The sequence below is a fragment of the Scylla paramamosain genome, chromosome 12 (assembly GCF_035594125.1).
Source record: "Scylla paramamosain isolate STU-SP2022 chromosome 12, ASM3559412v1, whole genome shotgun sequence".
In the NCBI taxonomy this organism is placed as follows: domain Eukaryota; kingdom Metazoa; phylum Arthropoda; class Malacostraca; order Decapoda; family Portunidae; genus Scylla; species Scylla paramamosain.
The window spans coordinates 16159731-16165730 of NC_087162.1; positions in this window are offsets into that span (position 1 = coordinate 16159731).

Genomic DNA, 6000 nt, shown 5'->3' on the forward strand with positions numbered 1-6000 from the left:
TCTCTCTCTCTCTCTCTCTCTCTCTCTCTCTCTCTCTCTCTCTCTCTCTCTCTCTCATTAGCTTTTTTCTTCAGTATCCTCTCCAGCGTTCATCTCCCATTAACCTCCTCTACACTATAACTCTCCAACATTGTTAATTTCACACAACTTTACTTATTTATTTTATTTTTTTATTTCCATGGCAGAATCCTTGCTCATTGATCTCCTCTCAGCACATCTCCAGCATACATAGCCTCCTAATTAGTAGCTCTTCTCCCACACTAGTTCTATTCCTTGACACTTTTTTTTTTATATTTATATTATATATTTTTTCGGATGAAATTCTTGATCTTTAGCACTACGCATTGTTTATTATTATTATTCGCTCATGTGTATTTATGTATTCACCTCCCACTAAGCACTGCCTCCATCTTTTAAGCTTCCCTCACTCTTACGAATCAAATCAATGACAATACTTAATCTGCGAGTTTAATTTTTCACTTCTAACTCACTTGTATTATCGTAGATATTAAAAGATTCGTAAATTGAACTACGTTGTTCGTTAAAAAAAGAACGAGCTGCAGGTTACCTTATAATATCTATGAATTCAATTTTCACTAAGCTCATTTTGATCTAAAAAAAAAAAAACGTAGGTACAGTGCGTATCATTTGCTAAAAGAAAACGAAAACAAGATTTGAACATTTGAGTAGCAACTTCGGCTCAACACTTTATTTCGTACGAGTCAAACCTTTCATTACACCCACGCTTATTCCGAGACCTAAACCAAGGCGAGAGACGTTATAGAGACTGAGCGTACTATATAACTCAACGGTACTGTCTCAACCCTCGCCTACCGACCCCATAAACTTTCCCTGACAATCTGTAGTGGCGCCCTCTGACCCTGGAGCGTGTATCTCATCTTTGTAGACCCGCGCGATAAGGCAAGCGTCGCCTAGGAAGTGTAAACAAACAGACAAGAACCTTTACCGAGAGTTGGTTTTGAATCCCACGTGTTTGCTGGCCCCGGGACGCGTGTTGGCAGCATGGCCCAGACTCCGCAGCCTCATGGTGAGTATACCGGTATGCGTGCGCGAGTTTTCCGTCTTATTGTGGGTTGGTTACTGGTAGTTCTGTTCTTATTCGTGTTTTTTTTTATTCTTTTTTTCTTATTCGTGTTTTTTTTTTTTTTTAGATGTGCTCCTTATTGTTGTTGTTGTTGTTGTTGTTATTATTATTATTATTATTATTATTATTATTATTATTATTATTATTGTTGTTGTTGTTGTTGTTGTTGTTGTTGTTGTTGTTGTTGTTGTTGTTGTTGTTTGTTGTTGGTGTTATCTCTCTCTCTCTCTCTGTCTCTCTCTCTCTCTCTCTCTCTCTCTCTCTCTCTCTCTCTCTCTCTCTCTCTCTCTCTCTCTCTCTCTCTCTCTCTCATCACTAAAATTGTAATCTAACGGATTATCTGTATGCGTGGGATCGTGGTGGCTGTCGAGAGAAGCTGGGATGATGGTGACTGGTGGTGGTGGTGGTGGTGGTGGTGGTGACGGTGACGGGCAAGATAGGAAGGGAATAAGTGTAGTACGATGTTACGTTCATTCTAGCAACATTCTCTCCTGATTTCTCCAAAGTTACTGGAAATATTTAGTATTATATTGGAGAAGATTGAGATCCTAGAGAAGGGTTCTCCAAAGTACGGATGGGGACCCTGTACGTACTGAGTCACCACATCGTAGACGGATATATATAAACAGTAAGTGAAATGTAATAGTATGTGTGTGTGTGTGTGTGTGTGTGAGAGAGAGAGAGAGCGCTCGAGCGAATTGGTTTTCATGTCAATGGGAGAAAGATACAGGGTTGTGAAGGTAGTATATATATAAAATCAAACTGGGTTCTTATTTAAAGAAAAAAAAAACGAATAACACTATCCGAGAGAGAGAGAGAGAGAGAGAGAGAGAGAGAGAGAGAGAGAGAGAGAGAGAGAGAGAGAGAGAATCACCACACGCGGTTTCTCCAGGTAACTGTGGCATTGTGACGCTGTCAATCACCCATGGCAGAACCCCCGCCCCCCCTCCCCCCTCCCCCTGAGTCCACCCAACCTACCCAACCCGCCCGCCCGCCCCCACCGCCCACTCCCCATCACCACCTCCGGCAGGCATTGTCCTCCGAGTGGGCGACATGTGTTTTGCCTTCCGAGGGCCACGTGTCTTCCTGCGAGTTCTTTTGCGTGGGTGTGGATTGGTGTGGGTGTGTGATGTAGCAAAGAGTTATGTTCTCCTCCCCTAATTAAGGAAGACGGTAAGAAAGGTAGATAGGTGGATAGCTAGATTGGTTGATAGATAAAGATTAATTAACTGACTGATTGATTTACACACACACACACACACACACACACACACACACGTACTGGTCATTCACTGCTCATCAACAACATATTAATGGCCGAAAATTATTTGACCAGATATCAGAAAACATCACTTTTTTTTATTTGTATTTATTTATTTATTCTATTCTTTCTTGTCATTAGGAATTTTGTTATTAGATTTTTTTTTTTTGTCATAAGGAAGTCACCTCAACAATGATGTCACTCGTCACCCACAACTTCCTTCATTTTCCTTTCCTCCTCATTTCCTTCTTTTTCATGTCTTCTTTCCATCTCCTGTTCTTTCTTCCCGCCTCCCTCCTCCCCGCCTCCAAAGTCTCGTGTTTCCCTCCAATCACTGGTCCACCACCACCACCACCACCACAACCACCCAGAGAGACAAGCGGAAGTGCCCCAGTCACCACCACCGTCCTTTAGCTCATAACACTATCATGCCCCGAGTTGGAGGCTGCCGCTGGGCTGAGCTGAGCTGATGGCTGTGTGTGTGTGTGTGTGTGTGTGTGTGTGTGTGTGTGTGTGTGTGCGCGCGCGCGCGCGCGCGATTGGGCGGGCGTCGCTCCCTCTCCCTCCCGTAGCTGTGTTGATGGATCTGCTTATAATGGCCGGTGATGAGTGTTTATGGCGGTCCCTGACAGATGAAGGAAGAAGAGGAGGAGGAGGAGGAGAGGAGAAGTAGTCCCTGATACTCTTCTCCACCCACACACACACGGTGTACGTTTCCCCATTTCCTTCACGTGTCCACGATGCAATACTGAAGATGGAAAACGGGGAGGAAGAGGAGGAGGAGTCCCTGATACTTTCCCGCACCCACACACACATCCCATACACGTTTCCCCATTTCCTTCACTTCCTTCACGTGTCCAGGAAGCAATACCAATGTTCTACGTGTCACCTCTCACACACTCACCTCATTGGTATCCATGTCCATTTTATTTCCCCATATCACGCACAAGAACCGGAGGCAGTTGTCCCCATGAGCTCTGTTTTGTGTCACATGATCAGCTTAGCAAAGAATTTTTGTGTTCCATTTCGGAAGTTTGCATGTAGTGGCTTTTTTTTTGTCTGAATAGGAACGAAAGAAGAAAAAAGGGAAAAGGGATATAGTGAATCAGTTTAGGTGTGCAGTTCGGTGTTTTATGTTAAGAGTTTCGGGAGTGATGATGAATATAATAACTGAAGACTTGACTGTGATGATATGTCAAAAGAGGAAAGCTGATGGTGACCCAGTGCGTATCGTCAGTACCTGCGTGGCCCTCGTGGTGCTCATCTCCCCACAAGCAGCAGCGGCATCATGACAACAACCCCTGGCAGGAAGTGACCTGGTGGTATGCACGGCCCGCTGCGGAGGCTGCGGGTCTGTGCTATTTTGAGAACACTTCGGCGTGGCGTGCGGTGAGCGGCGCGGCGTGGCTGGACTCTGGCCGCCACACGTCTCGCTGTACTCCCCAACTGGTCGCAGCTTTCTTCTGTTTGCTGTTTGTCCTTTCGCCACCCGCACCACCCACGCCACCCCTGCCGCGCCCCGCAGTAGGCGGTGGCGGTGCGTCGCCTCTGCAGCCATTGCTCCTCAACTTTCCTAGAAAATGGCGCAAATGTTTCTATTTTGACGCATTTTAGTGGTGTGCTGTTCGCTGCTGCTAATAGGGAGGGATTAATTTTTCCATGTGGTGCGGCTCGTGGAAACAGCCTCTGGTGTCTCCGTGAATAGAGTCGTTTTTGGGAGTTTGGCGGTGCGTCTCGGAGCGCTTGCCGTTACTCCGGGTCGAGCGCTAGGCCCATCTGCATACTCCCCTCCCCCGCTGCAGCTGCCGCCGCCCCCACGCTTCCTGTGTGCGGGGGACGGCAGCAAAATTCTGGGAGTGCAGCTGCAAGAAAAGAAAAAAAAAATCATAGCATGCATGTCATAGTTTAGAATGTAAAGCAGCCTCTCCACACACCTGGGCAGGTAATGACACTAACATCACTTGGCAACCTAACCTCCTGCTCACCGTCCGTACCTCACTCTCATTGTGCGATTCTTGGCCGTCTTGAGGATTTACTCCGCCAAGCTCATTACTGAACGCTCACTCAAACCTCCACGCACTCCACTCGCACGCCTCATCACTCCACCCGTCCGCCGCACCGCCGTCACCGCCGCACCACACCACCGCTACTACCACTCACGTAACGAAGCACAATCATGGAGTGAAACATAGTGGGATAGCACATTTCTAGCGAAGCTGAAGTCGGGGTCGCCGTAGGGGGTGAGACGCGTCAATTGTCCGGCGTCAACACAGGAAAAGGTCCACCGGCACAGCTACGCCTCCGCCTCATTTGTAACTTTTGTCCTCTCTGTCTAACGCGGCGGTACGGGAGGAGGAACTAGAGGGTCGCGTGCAGGACAGGACTGGATCCCTTCTTCGATACCCGCAGAGCCTGAGTCCCGGGGCATCGCGAGACATCGGCCAGAAGTTGTTTGTGTGGGAAATGATGTATGATTGTATTGTGTGTTGATGGAAAATTTTCTGTATAGTGATATTTTGTTGTGAAGGTAGTTTTTAATGTTCCATGTAAGCCAGCGATAGAATTATTATTATTATTATTATTATTATTATTATTATTATTATTATTATTATTATTATTATTATTATTACTAGTAGTAGTAGTAGTAGTAGTATGACGAAAAACGTTTTGTTGATAATTATTGAACTGTGTAACACTCACCTCAGTTTTAGATTAAGTAAGGAGGTGCCCTGGCCTCATTCAGGCAAAACAATATCGCCATTAAAAATACATTAAATGAAAATCTGCCTTTCGTAGAAAAAAATATCAGAAAATTACCCGCTGCTTTAGCGCCCGGTCATGAAGAAACCCAAGACAGCCACGAGGACTCTCAGGAAGCCATCGTCATTATCTTTCCTCAGACGTCTTTTCCCATACCTCATATTATGTCAATATTCCTGCCAGCTTTCCTCCAGCAGGCCGGGTCCTGCTCACCACAACACATCAGAGGAAGGCATCGTGACGCCCTCCAATTGTATACAGTACATGTAGGTGTACTAGCGGCGACCCTGGAGCCCTGTGGTGTTCCCTGGGGCGGTGCTGTGACGGGCCTGGGGGGCGTATGCGTGGGCACACACACACACACACACACACACACACACACACACACACACACACACACACAAACCATAGATACTGCAATACCACCGCCACCGCTACCACCGCCACCCACCGCCCTCGCCTTCGCGCTGAGGACCTCCGGGATAGACGAATCTATTCTTACCTGAAATAACGGGTGTGCGCTGAAAAAAAGGTTGATTATAGAGTGACAGGTAAACAGCGGCTGGGTAATGGAGTGGCTGACTGAGTGGTTCACGGCGCACAATGGAATAACGAGATGTGAGCTGGCCTGGAGGAGGGAAGGCCGCCGTGATGACAGTACTGAGCGACGGGCAGCGCGATGACAAAGACAGTACGCTGATGACGAGGAGGAGCCACACTGCTGAGGGAAGAGGACAGTACCGAGGTCAGGAGTAGAGCGTGGGGAAGAGAAGGAGGAGCAGGAACAACTGTATTGACACTAATAAGAGGACGACGGCGGCGATAGTAAAGATATGAAGAAGGAGGAGGAGGAAGACGAAAAGACAGTGTACGA